Below are 15,444 nucleotides of genomic sequence, written 5' to 3' on the forward strand. Positions count from 1 at the left end.
TTGATCGAGCCTACTGATACCACAATCAGCCAGCCACCTAATAGGTGGGATTGGCCATGTTGGATTTTAACTGACTGATCCTTATGTTCTAGGGAAGAAAAGTCTGGCTGCAGTTTCCTCCCCTACTCTTACTAACACATGGATGCTCAATGGAGTTTAGTATTCACGTGTCTGGAGGGGATCAGGAGTGGTAGTTGCGGCGGGCGCCTCCCCCCAGGGCCCATTAAGAGGAAAAAGTAGTACTTGTTTTTGTGATGTCAGTTCTAGTGAAGCAACAAGGGCACAGGGCCCCTTTTTAGTGATACTGTGGATGGTACCCTTGTGTAGAAATGCCAGAGTGGTGTAGGGTAGCCTATAATGTCCTTTAATGTTGATGCACGTGTCACGATGCTCCTACCTGGATACGCTGGACCCTAGGCGTTGGCTCCGCAGCAATTAAAAGGGGTTGTTGATCAAGGGGATAAAGAAATAAATTGTGTCCAGACCCTGTGATGAAGTTGAAAACAGCTTTACTTTCAATAAACGTTTCTCCAAACAATTTCAGGCTTTCTCTTGGTTCCAGTAGGCTTTGGCATTAACTGTGGCAGGCAAACGCCTCTCTGCTACATCTGGTGCTAGGTGGCTCTGCTGTGCTGACAGGCTGGCTGTATAACTTAGCTGTAGGCTGTAACTTCTGTCTGTAGTCTGTCTCTAAACTGGTCCAGGGAACTCTACTTCTGGCTTCAAAAGCGTCAGGCTTCTGCCTCCACATCCAGCTAAGCTGAAGGTGCTCCAGCTGGCCTAGGCAAGGCACGTCCAACAGGGACGTGCAGCTGCTTCCTTCCCCTAGCCGGGGGTAAACTGCAACTAACTAGGACTCCACCCTCCCTGCAGGAAGTGGGACTCGCCCACCACACCACAGAGTGGGTGTTAGAATGGAAGGCTCCATTCTATGTACCTGTAGCTTTGCCATTTACAGACGTGGACAAAATTGTTGGTACCCTTTGGTCAATGAAAGAAAAAGTCACAATGGTCACAGAAATAACTTTAATCTGACAAAAGTAATAATAAATTAAAATTCTATAAATGTTAACCAATGAAAGTCAGACATTGTTTTTCAACCATGCTTCAACAGAATTATGTAAAAAAATAAACTCATGAAACAGGCATGGACAAAAATGATGGTACCCCTAACTTAATATTTTGTTGCGCAACCTTTTGAGGCAATCACTGCAATCAAACGCTTCCTGTAACTGTCAATGAGACATCTGCACCTCTCAGCAGGTATTTTGGCCCACTCCTCATGAGCAAACTGCTCCAGTTGTGTCCGGTTTGAAGGGTGCCTTTTCCAGACTGCATGTTTCAGCTCCTTCCAAAGATGCTCAATAGGATTGAGGTCAGGGCTCATAGAAGGCCACTTTAGAATAGTCCAATTTTTTCCTCTTAGCCATTCTTGGGTGTTTTTAGCGGTGTGTTTTGGGTCATTGTCCTGTTGCAAGACCCATGACCTGCGACTGAGACCAAGCTTTCTGACACTGGCTAGTACATTTCTCTCTAGAATTCCTTGATAGTCTTGAGATTTCATTGTACCCTGCACAGATTCAAGACACCCTGTGCCAGACGCAGCAAAGCAGCCCCAGAACATAACAGAGCCTCCTCCATGTTTCACAGTAGGGACAGTGTTCTTTTCTTGATATGCTTCATTTTTTCGTCTGTGAACATACAGCTGATGTGCCTTGGCAAAAACTTCGATTTTTGTCTCATCTGTCCACAGGACATTCTCTCAGAAGCTTTGTGGCTTGTCAACATGTAGTTTGGCATATTCCAGTCTTGCTTTTTTATGATTCGTTTTCAACAATGGTGTCCTCCTTGGTCGTCTCCCATGTAGTCCACTTTGGCTCAAACAACGACGGATGGTGCGATCTGACACTGATGTTCCTTGAGCATGAAGTTCACCTTGAATCTCTTTAGAAGTCTTTCTAGGCTCTTTTGTTACCATTCGGATTATCCGTCTCTTAGATTTGTCATCAATTTTCCTCCTGCGGCCACGTCCAGGGAGGTTGGCTACAGTCCCATGGATCTTAAACTTATGAATAATATGTGCAACTGTACTCACAGGAACATCTAGTTGCTTGGAGATGGTCTTATAGCCTTTACCTTTAACATGCTTGTCTATAATTTTCTTTCTGATCTCTTGAGACAGCTCTTTCCTTTGCTTCCTCTGGTCCATGTCGAGTGTGGTACACACCATATCACCAAACAACACAGTGATTACCTGGAGCCATATATATAGGCCCAATGGCTGATTACAAGGTTGTAGACACCTGTGATGCTAATTAGTGGACACACCTTGAATTAACATGTCCCTTTGGTCACATTATGTTCTGTGTTTTCTAGGGGTACCATCATTTTTGTCCATGCCTGTTTCATGAGTTTATTTTTTTACATAATTCTGTTGAAGCATGGTTGAAAAACAATGTCTGACTTTCATTGGTTAACATTTATAGAATTTTAATTTATTATTACTTTTGTCAGATTAAAGTTATTTCTGTGACCATTGTGACTTTTTCTTTCATTGACCAAAGGGTACCAACAATTTTGTCCACGTCTGTATGCTGCCAACTGCTGGTGAACCAGGCATATTACACGTAAACATAACAGTTTCATAGAAATAGATATGCACATTATACAAGACCTGGAAATAAATACACAGATGACCTTAGGTTAACCATAGGAGATAGTAGTGAGGGGCAGAAGTGGTAATGCCACTCTGGGGCGTTACATAGTTGTCAGCCAAATTAGCTATTTTAAAGGGGTTTCCCAGCTTTGTGCACTTTTTTTTAATTGTAAAGCCCAGCTTGCTGTACCTTTTGAAAAAAAATCATACTCACCCTCACCACCCTTTACAGCTCCATCGATCCCTGGCTCACTTCTGGTCCCCATCCAATAAACTTTCAGATGGACACAGCCAATAACTGGCCATAATGGTGACGTGTCCCCAAATGGCACAGCAATGCTGGGTAATGTGCGGCTTGGGGACATGTCACCTCTGAGGCCAGCCATAGTATACCAAGTACGGCGCTGTACATTGTGGTTGCGCTTGGTAATGCAGCTCAGTCCCATTCACTTAACTAGTATGAGCTGCATAAACACCACTTGACCAATGAGAGTGACATCACAGGACCTGAGCCCTGCAGCCCCTTCTAATAGCTGGTCGGTGGTGATGCCAGTAGTAAGACCCCTACAATAAATTATTAATATTTAACTCCAAAAAAAAAAAACGTCAAGGAGGTCATATACCTTAGCCTTATATCTCTCTGCCAAATAATTCTTCAGTCAACAACTATACCTCCTGACTCCCTCATTCACATACACGCTGAGTTTGGCTGAGCATGCATGTTTTCTCAGTGGGGAGTGGGAAATAGAGGGTCTTATCAAGTTGAAATCCAACATGCCCAATCCTACAGCCAGGATCAACTGATGTTCATCGAATGTGTATGCGCAACTTTACAGTGAAGGAGACAAAATATCTGTTTTCTGCACTCTCCGAGGCCATGCCAAAAATACAATGCAAGTCCTGGCAATGGGTCAGATTTATCATTAGCTCAAGTCAGAATAATGGAGTGAAAAAGTTGCACTTTTTTGCGCAATCACTAAAACTGCACAAAAATTTGCAACTTTTTTCTGCTCTGCACTATGCTCGCCAGTTTTCTGAAAGTGGGCGTGTTTTCTTATGTAAATGAATCTCTAGACATATTTATTATTGTGACTTTTTAAAAATTCGCATAAAAGTCACCAAAAAATTCGCAATTTCACTCCAGTGAGGACCATGCTTATCTTATGAGACTTTTTAATAGAACGTGCGACTTTTTCGTAAAGATGTGCGACTTTTGTAAAGCTGCTTACTGACGGATAGACTGCTACCGTCAAACCACATTTATTACAGTCTTAAAGGGACGATTATAAATCTGACTTGGCTAAAACTGACTTATAGAGGAGGGATCAGCAACCTTCGGCACTCCAGCTGCTGTGAAACTACAACACCCAGCATGCACATGTACTTAGCTGTTCTCGTAACTGCCATAGAAGTGAAAGGAGGATTCTAGGAGTTGTAGTTTCAGAACAGCTGGAGTGCCGGAGGTTGCTGCTCCCTGGTATAGAGTATCATACTATTCCCTAGGCAGATGGATTTTTATGAAAGTCAGTAAAGACACTGAAGTAACATATTCATTGGTATCCCATTCATATAGTAAATGAGTCTATTCTGTCCATGGAATGGAATACCTGCCTCTAGTATGCAGGCTATCTATGCTGCCTGCACAGAACTGGCTTGGATTATTGTTATGCCAAAGAAAACAAAGCACTGTTCACGTGCCAGGGTCAGGTAGGGGTGAGTTTCATCTAGGAATAATCCATAGAAGGTAATTTAGTATGCAGAATAATAATCCTGCGATGCTGCTTTATCCCACACATAATATAGCATATCGGCTAATCTGATAATAAAAGCTGATCACAACAGATAATACTCATCATCTCATCCCTGTAATGCAGTCTCTAAAGGAGACGTCTCTTGTCATTTCATAATACACTTTGAAGCCGGCAGCAGCAGATACATTTCTAGTTATTGAAGTTGCCTTTGAAAGCACTATCTGTGCAGCCTGTAATAGAGTCAGCTGGGATGGATCATCACAGTACAATGCCAATTGCTCCACTGACTTTATACTGACAGATATGGAGATTAATGACTAGTCACTTCACAAACTGCCTATTGTAACTTCCCATCCAGTTTCCAAGGGCTGACTGGCCAAGCACTTATTAGGAGTGAACCGTATGTTCCCTTTAACTGCATGTTTCTGAGTGGAGGTGACAGCATTTATACCCCTTTAACTTTTACGTATTTTATTGGATTTTTATGCAATAGAAAAACCACAAAGTTTTATAAATAAAAATCTGGAAAGTGTGGCGTGCATTTGTACTCGCTCCGCTCAGTCAATACCCTTCACTGCAATTTCAGCTGCCAGTCTTCTGGGGTATGCGTCTACCAGTTTTGCACATCTAAAGACTGAACTTTTTGCCAACTCTTTGTTGCAAAATAGCTCAAGGTCAGTCGGATTGGATGGAGATCGTCTGTGAACAGCAATTTTTAAGTCCATGTGATTTGTCACGTGGGGGAGGGGGAGGATTTACAGCAATCTGGCGCGGCCTTTAAATTCAGCCGCACAGAGACTCACATCGCCGCCGCCATACGCAGGACGCGATTCCATACGTCTGACCCATGAGTCATCATTACATGGACAGATGAGTATACCTCCGCTCCTTTTGTCACTATATATATGTTTGTGACAATGTCATTATAAGAACAGCGTATAAGAACAGCTGATTGTATTTCTAGACCATATTATAACTCTACATTGTGCCATTCCTCTATTACAGTGGTCCCTCAAGATACAGTCAGGTCCATAAATATTGGGACATCGACTCAATTCTAACATTTTTGGCTCTATACACCACCACAATGGATTTGAAATGAAATGAACAAGACGTGCTTTAACTGCAGACTGTCAGCTCTAATTTGAGGGTATTTACATCCAAATCAGGTGAACGGTGTAGAAATTACAACAGTTTTCACATGTGCTTCCCACTTGTTAAGGGACCAAAAGTAATGGGACAATTGGCTTCTCAGCTGTTCCATGGCCAGGTGTGTGTTATTCCCTCATTAATCCAATTACAATGAGCAGATAAAAGGTCCAGAGTTCATTTTAAGTGTGTTATTTGCATTTGGAATCTGTTGCTGTCAACTCTCAAGATGAGATCCAAAGAGCTGTCACTATCAGTGAAGCAAGCCATCATTAGGCTGAAAAAACACAACAAACCCATCAGAGAGATGGCAAAAACATTAGGCGTGGGCAAAAAAACTGTTTGGAACATTCTTAAAAAGAAGGAATGTACCGGTGAGCTTAGCAACACCAAAAGACCCAGAAGACCACGGAAAACAACTGTGGTGGATGACCAAAGAATTCTTTCTGGTGAAGAAAACACCCTTCACAACAGTTGGCCAGATCAAGAACACTCTCCAGGAGGTAGGTGTATGTGTGTCAAAGTCAACAATCAAGAGAAGACTTCACTAGAGTGAATACAGAGGGTTCACCACAAGATGGAAACCATTGGTGAGCCTCAAAAACAGGAAGGCCAGATTAGAGTTTGCCAAACGACATCTAAAAAAGCCTTCACATTTCTGTAACAACATCCTATGGACAGATGAGACCAAGATCAACTTGTACCAGGGTGATGGGAAGAGAAGAGTATGGAGAAGGAAAGGAACTGCTCATGATCTTAAGCATACTACCTCATCAGTGAAGCATGGTGGTGGTAGTGTCATGTCGTGGGCATGTATGGCTGCCAATGGAACTGGTTCTCTTGTATTTATTGAAAAGCAGCAGGATGAATACTGAAGTGTTTCAGGCACTATTATCTGCTCATATTCAGCCAAATGCTTCAGGACTCATTGGACGGCGCTTCACAGTGCAGATGGACAATGACCCAAATCATACTGCAAAAGCAACCAAAGAGTTTTTAAAGGAAAGAAGTGGAATGTTATGGAATGGCCAAGTCAATCACCTGACCTGAATGCGATTGAGCATGTATTTCACTTGCTGAAGACAAAACTGAAGGGAAAATGCCCCAAGAACAAGCAGGAGCTGAAGACAGTTGCAGTAGAGGCCTGGCAGAGCATCAACAGGGATGAAACCCAGCGTCTGGTGATGTCTATGCGTTCCAGACTTCAGGCTGTAATTGACTACAAAGGATTTGCAGATCAAGTATTAAAAAGTGAAAGTTTGATTTATGATTATTATTCTGTCCCATTAGTTTTGGTCCCTCAACAAGTGGGAGGCACATATGCAAACTGTTGTAATTCCTACGCCGTTCACCTGATATGGATGCAAATAACTACAAATTAGAGCTGACAGTCTGCAGGTAAAGCACATCTTGTTAGTTTCATTTCAAATCTATTGTGGTGGTGTATAGAGCCAAAAAATTTAGAATTGTGTCGATGTCCTAATATTTATGGACCTGACTGTATAGGAACTACATGTTATCATATATACTGCATGGTAATGTATAGGAACTACATAACATCATGTATACTGTATGGGAATATATAGAGACTACATGGCATCATGTATACTATATGGCCTCGTTCACACTTCAGTGTTTGGTCAGTGATTTCCATCAGTGATTTGTGAGCCAAAACCAGGTGCAACTCTAAACACAGAACAGGAGCAGATCTTTCCCTTTTACCTCATGTCTGTGGAGGCTCCACTTCTGGTTTTGGCTCACAAATCACTGCTGGAAATCACTGAAAAAAACACTGAAGTGTGAATGAGGCCTATGGGTATATATAGGAACTACATGGCATCATGGACACTGTCAAAAGACAAAAGAAACTTTCGCACAGGGTGCCAACTAAGGCCATGTATTATCTGACTAATATCTGTCCAATCAGACTAATAGTTGGTTTTCATAACAGAAGATCTGTTTGTGTAAATGGCCATCTGACCAGTGATTGGTCAGAAAACCTGTCAGATAATCTGTTGGTGTAATACAGGCCTAACCTAAGGCCAGCTCTGCTCCTGATCAGAAAAGCTCCAGAAAGATATGTTTGTCCCCGACCTAGTGCTGGCAGCAGCTTAGCATCGTTAAAACTGCTGACAGACTCCCTTTAATCTCAGCCTAAACTAATCTGTGCTTTATGGGAGTCAATGGCTGACACACTGTATGGAGCTACATGGCATGCTGGTGCTTGTGTTGAGGCTAAATATACTGTATATGCCAGACATAGAGCCTTATAGGTATGAATCCCTATATCTATAATAATCTAATAATTTGGCTCCAACTGCTGCAACTGATAACTAGTGATGAGCGGCAGGGGTCATATTCTAATTCGCGATATTTCGCGAATATTTTTTAGAATATTCGTTGAATATTCGAAAATTCGCGATTTTTAAAAAAAAAAAAAATCAGCAAGGCAATGATTGTGTAATATGCGAATTTTTCGTAATTCGAATTTTCGGATTCGAATTTTTATTGCGAAAATGGTGCATTTTCGAATATGACCCCTGCCGCTCATCACTACTCCTAAAGTCAAGTATATTGCAGCCTTATTGGCCCACAAGCTAGAAGCAGGAAGGGATCATGTGTACTGATTAAAAAAAAAAAAAAAAAAAAAAATCGGAAAAAATCGAATATTCGAAATTTCGAATATATAACTATATTCAAAATATTCGCGAATTTTCGAAGTACCTATATTCGCAATAAAAATTCGAAATTCGAATATTCGTGATCAACACTACTGATAACACATTTACAGTATCATACAAGCCACTATTGATTTGTGACCCCCGCACTGTCTCTTACTTGGTTTGAACCTTTTTCCAACTGCCACCATGTTTCCAGTTGGCAGCTTGGAAGATAACACAGTGCAGAGGAAGGGGGGAGAATGGGTAGTTTGTTCACCATGAATGTGGTATCAGTGGTTATTGAACTTTGTGGCATCCCCTCTGATCCCAAAAATGAAGGGGCTGTGGCACACTACAAGAACTGTGGACCTTAAGCTCCCATTGGGAGTAAAATATGGTGGATGGGCACCAAAGGTTTATGGTGCCAGGGAGAGTGTTTTGTTTTTAGGAAATGGCAATGGTCTCAGTGATAGGACAATATAAGGAAATGGAGAGATTTATGTGGAGCTACAACACAGAGGAAAAATGTGAGGGCTTCCCCTTTAACGTGATGTCATCCCGGATCTTATGACATCACAATTATTGCCATGGGTACAGAATCTTAAAAGGAGTGCAAGGAGAACTGAAGCTTCAGACACAGTGACGACGGTGAAGCAGCTAGTACTTTCTGGTATCGGGGGTTTACTGTGTATCAGACGGATATTTCATAATGTCAGGTTAGAGACTAAAGCCAGATTACTGCGGGATTATCATGTACATCTTGTCTGTATACGTCTGTAGGTGTCCACGATTATTTATTGGATTGTCCTTCTACTATAGGACATGCTGATAATGTGGTGGCTGCACCCAGTGCAAACCCTGTGATACCAAACAGGCCCATCTATGGGGGACGTCAGCTCCGTGTGGTCTTACCAAGACTGGATATTGCACGGATTCATCCCTACAGAAGATACCGGAGGAGACATGGATGAGAAAGTGAGGAGTATGGGAATTAAGGAAAATGAAGAATAGGAGGGGGGGGGGGGGGTGAGAACGTCACTTCAGGTGTTTTCTGGATTCTAGCAAAAATATTGAAATATTGCAGGAGACTTAGGAAACTGTCGATGCTTGTGTTGCCCATAGCAACCAATCCCAGGGTAGCTTTTATTTCTCTAGAGCAGGAAACAAAATGAAAGATGCACTGTGATTGGTTGCTATGGGTAACACAAGCAGCTTTTAGACAGTTTGTTCGATTTTAGACTGTTTACCTAAATCTCTCACCATGGTCTCCAACTTGGGAAGGTTTCAAGTCAACATCAAGGCTGGTCTTAAAGCCAACAACCCATGCTGATCGCTGTTCCGTATCTCTTTCATGTTTGTATCTTTATTTTTCTTCTCATTTATTTTTCTTCTTCAGGTGGATATTGCCCCTGTCCTAGTGAAGACCCCGGCAACATCACATAGTGGGGGACAGGGTGCAGGAAGGGGAGGGTGGGGTCAGAGAGTGGAGCATGGATAAGCAGTGGATAATAAAGGTCAGAGTTGAAGAGCAAATTTGTGAAAGGACTTGGATAGAGCTGACAACCATGGATCCGATTTTCGGTTCCTGGAAGTGTAGTTGGTCTGTAATCACCAGGCTTGGCATCTATATGGAGAGTGAGAAGAGGATCCTGTATTAATGGATAGAAGAGGATCACCCTCGGTGCCACCGGACAAGGTATGACATCATTATGCTCTGACGAATGTACCTTCTAATTTCTTATCGATCTTCTGTTTTCTGAGGACACGACTAACATCACAACTAGAGATGGGTGAATCTGAAAAACGTTGCTTCTCCCCTGTGTACCCTACAGGTAAATTTCCCATTACGGAGCTACATTTTCTATGTATAAGATCTGGTCTGACATAAGGCTTCATAATTGGAAATTCATGCATCAGTGGAGCCAAATTTCATAGATTTACTCATCTCTAATCATGGTCATAGGGGAAAATTGGGTTGTCTAAGTCTGATTTTTACACAATTTTTTTCTTTTATTTCTTTAGGTCTCATTTCATGACATGACTCACAGAAGAGTCACAATTATCATGGGGATGAGAAGATGGACATCACATAGGCAAAAGAAATGCAATGGAGAATCGAGAACTTCTGCCAATGGGCTGGTTAGGGCAATGGAGGACGATGCGAAACTGAAACAATCGAATTACAATCCTCTAGAGACATCAATGTGTCGACTCCTAGATATAACAGTCCTTTTATCATCTTAAGGAGGTCATATGCCTTTTGACAAATGGATTAAAGGATTAATAAACTTTAGTTTTGCCTCCAGACATTTTAGCTTTTTTGTTTGTTTTTCCTGTAGTTGTTCTATTCTGAATACATAATTTCAATTCAGGCCACATTTGGGCCTCTGGAGGAAACCTCAACAATTTCCATCTTCTATAGGGGTTATCCAACCACTATAATGCCCCCCCCCAAAATGCCAAGGCCCCTCATACTGGTCATACATGCTCCCTGGCACCCGCGCCCCTCCTGATGCCCGCACGGGGCCGATGTTTTGATCCGTGCGGGCATCAGGAGTGACGCAGACTGTCTGTACGCAGGCACGATGTGATCCCGGCCAGTGAGGGTGCCGGGCGCTGAAGATTAGACGGAGGACGATGCCCATAGGATTGTATTGGGCATGCGCCGGATCTTGCGTCGGGGAGAGTAGTTGCCGCCAAGCGAAGTGAATATTGATGAGCTGGGCGGCGCTTCAAAACGGCAGTTGGGGGCGGCTGGCTGGGGGCAATTGGAGATGAAACGCCGCCCCATGGGCAGATTGAAGACGATTCAAGCAGGTTATAAAACTTCAGTTTACTGTATTTATAAGGTGGACAGGGGGGTACTTAGATGATTTTAATACACTTTATAAGACCTGTACTGTTATATATATACCTAAATATGCTTATTGGGCCTGTCAGTGTCCCTTTAAGTGACACTCCACAAACTTGAAGAGGAGTCCACAAACCTTGGCTAAATGCTGACATCTTGTGGACATACTGTGTCAGTACAGAAAAGGACAACATGCAAAGCTGGAAATAGTGTAGTCCACATTATTAAATAAAATAAATGAAATTAAAACCATTTTTCAATACCATACCCCATCTGTTGGGGTTCTTCGTCATCAAATCTTGCTTTTATGAAAACTACAAACATGTCAAAATAACTGCAAGCCTGAAATCTATGAGAGAATAAGCACAGCGTCTGCGTTACAAAGATCAGGGTCTCTTAATGTCTCTTTGGGTGGGTTTTATGCCTCTGTTTGATGTATACGTTAGAAAAAAAAAAAAGGATACAAAAAACCGCAGCACACTACGTTCTTGTATCCTGCAGAGTCCAGTAAAAAAAAGTGTATGTATTTTTTAACATTATAATATTTTTACAATGGAACAATTAAACTCTATGGTGACAGATGTCACTGTATGGCATCAGTATAAGGCCTCTTGCACGCGACCGTGGTTTGGTTCCGTATGCTGTCCGCTCCGTTCCGTGGCCCCGCAAAAATTATAGATCATGTCCTGTTCTTGTCCGTTTTGCGGACAAGAATAGGCATTTCTATAATGGGCCGTCTGTTCCGTTCCGCAAATTGCAGAAGGCACATGGGCGGCATCCGTGTTTTGCGGATCTGCAATGTGCGGACCGCAAAACACGGCACGTTGTGTGAAAGAGGCCTAAGGCTGGGATGGCCAACCTGCAGCTCTCCAGCTGTTGCAAACCTACAACTCCCAGCATGCCTGCAGCCATCAGCCTACAGGAGGGCATGGTGGGAATTATAGTTTTACAACAGCTGGAGAGGTTGGCCATCCCTGGTCTAAGGCATCCGTTTAACGTATATGTTTTTTGTATACATTAAAACGTGATGTGAACCCAGCCTTATTCAAGTAGGCTGCACTTAAAGAGGTTGTGCCAGGTTCTGAACTTACCCAGTGCCCAGGTACCCAGCTTTCCAGAGTGCAGATCCCACACCGAGAGAGCTCTTATTATATGGAACACCTAAGGGGTTAACAACGTTTGTAAAATCCGTTTTGAATAACTTGAGGGGTGTAGTTTCTAAATTTGAGTCATTTATGGGGGGGGGGGGTTTCTACTACATAAGCCCCACACAGTGACTTCAGCCCTGGACTGGTCCTTAAAAGGTGGGCTTTGGAAATGCTCTTAAAAATTTGCTTCTAAGGCTACTTTCACATTAGCGGCTCCATCGGGTGAACAGCCTGTCGGGTCCGTCCTGCCGCTAGTGACCGTGTGCCCCCGGACTGCCGCGCCGTCCCCATTGACTATAATAGGGGTGGTGCAGAGTTCCGGCGGAGGTCGCTGGAATAAAACTACGACATGTCCGACATTTATTCCGGCAGCGGAACTCTGCCCCCATTATAGTCAACGGGGACGGAGCGGCAGTCCGGGGGCACGCGGTCACTAGCGGCAGGACGGACCCGACAGACTGTTCACCGGACGGAGCAGCCTGCCGGAGGTCCGTGCCGCTAGTGTGAAAGCAGCCTAAAATAAAAGGACATTTACAAAATAATCCGAACATGAAGTAGACACATGGGGAAGGTTAAGTAATAACTATTTTATGAGGTGTGACTTTTTTGCCTTAAAACCAGAGATATTCAGATTGTGTGACTTTTTCCAAATTTTCTGGAAATTTAGAATGTTTTTTATAAATAAAGGGGATGTATATTGACTGAAATTTACCGCTAACGTGTCACAAGAAACCCCTCTCAGAATGTGCTGGGTAAGTAACAGCGCTCCACAGATATCACCACATAAAGTGACACATGTCGGATTTCCAAAATTTGGCCTGGGCAGGAAGGTGACAAAGGGCTCAGTACTGAAGGGGTTAACCTACAAAGGTTCATCTCTATTCATCCAGACCGGAGGGGGCGCCACAGCCTGTCAGTCTACCTTACTTGGTGTTGGGGTCACACACTGCTGACCATCAGGCCTCTGGAGTCTCCATTACTGTGGATATTCCTCCACTGACTGAGAGCCTCTATTCTGTCCACAGCCAGGAAGGAGTTAACAGGGCTGTGACAGACAGCCGTCTCCTCCAATCAGGCGCAGGGGGCGGGCGTGGGTGTGATGTATCCTCGCTCCTGGGCCTGGTGATGAGCACATAGCCGCCGTGTGTGGATGTGAGGCTGCTTCTACACGGGAGAGAGGTGAGTGCCCGTCCTGTATGGCTATGCCAGCTGCGCACTGAACATGATACATGGCTGGGTGGGTACGGACTGGCACTGTCTGTGTGTGTCGCCTGTATGCGCGCTGTGTGCACGTCATTGTGTCTACGCTGCGGTTCTTGTGCGATACTGACTCTCGCTCTTTTGAAGGTTTCAGCACCTACCTACTGTCCACCTAGTGCGAAGAGGTGACCATAGCCCCCTCTCTGGCCGTGCCGGGTACTGCAGCCCCTGCCGGGATCAGGTAGGATGCTGGGTTTTCTCCATCCTCTGCACATCATACATAGAAAGAAGGGGAATGCTGAAAATGCTTGGCTTTCCTATCTGCCAATACAGTCATCAGGAGCCCAGCAGGCGCCACACCAGCTGAATGCATATTAGTCCCCAGCGCAGCGTCTATAGAAGTCTGGGGGCAGCTCTGTGAGGGCGGGGTAGCTGTGTGGGGGCAGGGTACCCGTGTGGGGGCAGGGTACCCGTGTGGGGGCAGGGTACCCGTGTGGTGGAGCTGGAAGAAGCAGGTGTGAGGGGGAAGGAAAAATGGCTGGCCCCAGTCTTCGCTGCTGTATCCCACATGTACTCTGGGCGGACTGGGAACTTAAAGTGATGTTGTAGGCGGGTCCAAACTGACAGAAGTGGGCTGGGTCAGCAGTACCTTCTGCAGCACAAAAATACTGCCCCAGCAGAACCAAATACCACAGTGCAGCACAACATACTACCCAGCAGAACCAAATACCACAGTGCAACATAAAATACTGCCCCAGCAGAACCAAATACCACAGCGCAGCACAAAATACTGTCCCATCAGAACCAAATACCACAGTGCAGCAGAAAGTACCGCCCCAGCAGAACCAAATACCACAGTGCAGCAGAAAGTACCGCCCCAGCAGAACCAAATACCACAGTGCAGCAGAAAGTACCACCTCAGCAGAACCAAATACTACAATGCAGCACAAAACACCACCCGAGCAGAACCAACTATTGCAATGCAGCACAAAATACTCCCCAGCAGAAAAGAACCAAATACCACAGTGCAGCACAAAATACCCCCCAGCAGAAACAAATACCACAGTGCAACACAAAATACTGTCCCAGTAGAAAATAATACCACAGTGCAGAACATAATACTGCCTCAATAGAACCAAATACCACATTGCAGCAGAAAATATCACACTAGCAGAACCAAATATCACAATGCAGCACAAAATACTGCACCAGCAGAACATAATACCACAGTGCAGCACAAAATACCGCCCCAGCAGAACCAAATACCACAGTGCAGCACAAAATACTATCCCAGCAAAACATAATACCACAATGCAGCACAAAATACTGCTCCAACAGAACCAAATACCACAGCGGAGCAGAAAATATCACACTAGGAGAACCAAATACCACAATGCAGCACAAAATACTATCCCAGCAGAACATAATACCACAATGCAGCAGAAAATACTGCCCCAACAGAACCAAACAATGCAGCAGAAAATATTACCCTAGCTGAACAAAATACCACAATGCAGCACAAACTACCGCCCTAGCAGAACCAAATGCCACAGTGCAGCACAAAATACTGTACCAACAGAACCAAGTACCACAGTGCAGCACAAAATACTTCACCAACAGAACCAAATACCACAGTGCAGCACAAAGTACTCCACCAGCAGAACGAAATACCACAGTGTAGCAGAAATTACCGCCCCAGCAGAACGAAATACCACAGTGCAGCACAAAGTACTCCACCAGCAGAACCAAATACCACAGTGCAGCACAAAATGCTCCACCAGCAGAACGAAATACCACAGTGCAGCACAAAGTACTCCACCAGCAGAACCAGATACCACAGTGCAGCAGAAAATACCGCTCCAACAGAACCAAATACCACAGTGCAGCACAAATTACTGCACCAGCAGAACCAAATACCACAGTGGAGCAAAAAATACTGCCCCAGCAAAACCAAATACTACAATGCAGCACAAAATACCGCCCCAGCAGAACCAAATACCACAGTGCAGCACAAAATACCGCCCCAGCA

General features: G+C 44.0%; 1 protein-coding gene across 1 annotated transcript in view; it reads left to right on the forward strand.

Annotated features, from left to right (window-relative positions):
- Positions 1-13,335: 13,335 nt before the first annotated feature.
- Positions 13,336-15,444, forward strand: part of WDR17 (WD repeat domain 17) — a 172,585-nt gene continuing 170,476 nt past the window's right edge. The window contains exons 1-2 of the mRNA XM_044287540.1: positions 13,336-13,394; positions 13,563-13,656. The gene's annotated coding sequence lies outside the window, so the exon portion shown is untranslated. The remainder of the gene's footprint in view (positions 13,395-13,562; positions 13,657-15,444) is intronic.

The sequence above is a fragment of the Bufo gargarizans genome, chromosome 1 (genome assembly GCF_014858855.1).
Source record: "Bufo gargarizans isolate SCDJY-AF-19 chromosome 1, ASM1485885v1, whole genome shotgun sequence".
NCBI classification, from domain to species: Eukaryota; Metazoa; Chordata; class Amphibia; order Anura; family Bufonidae; genus Bufo; species Bufo gargarizans.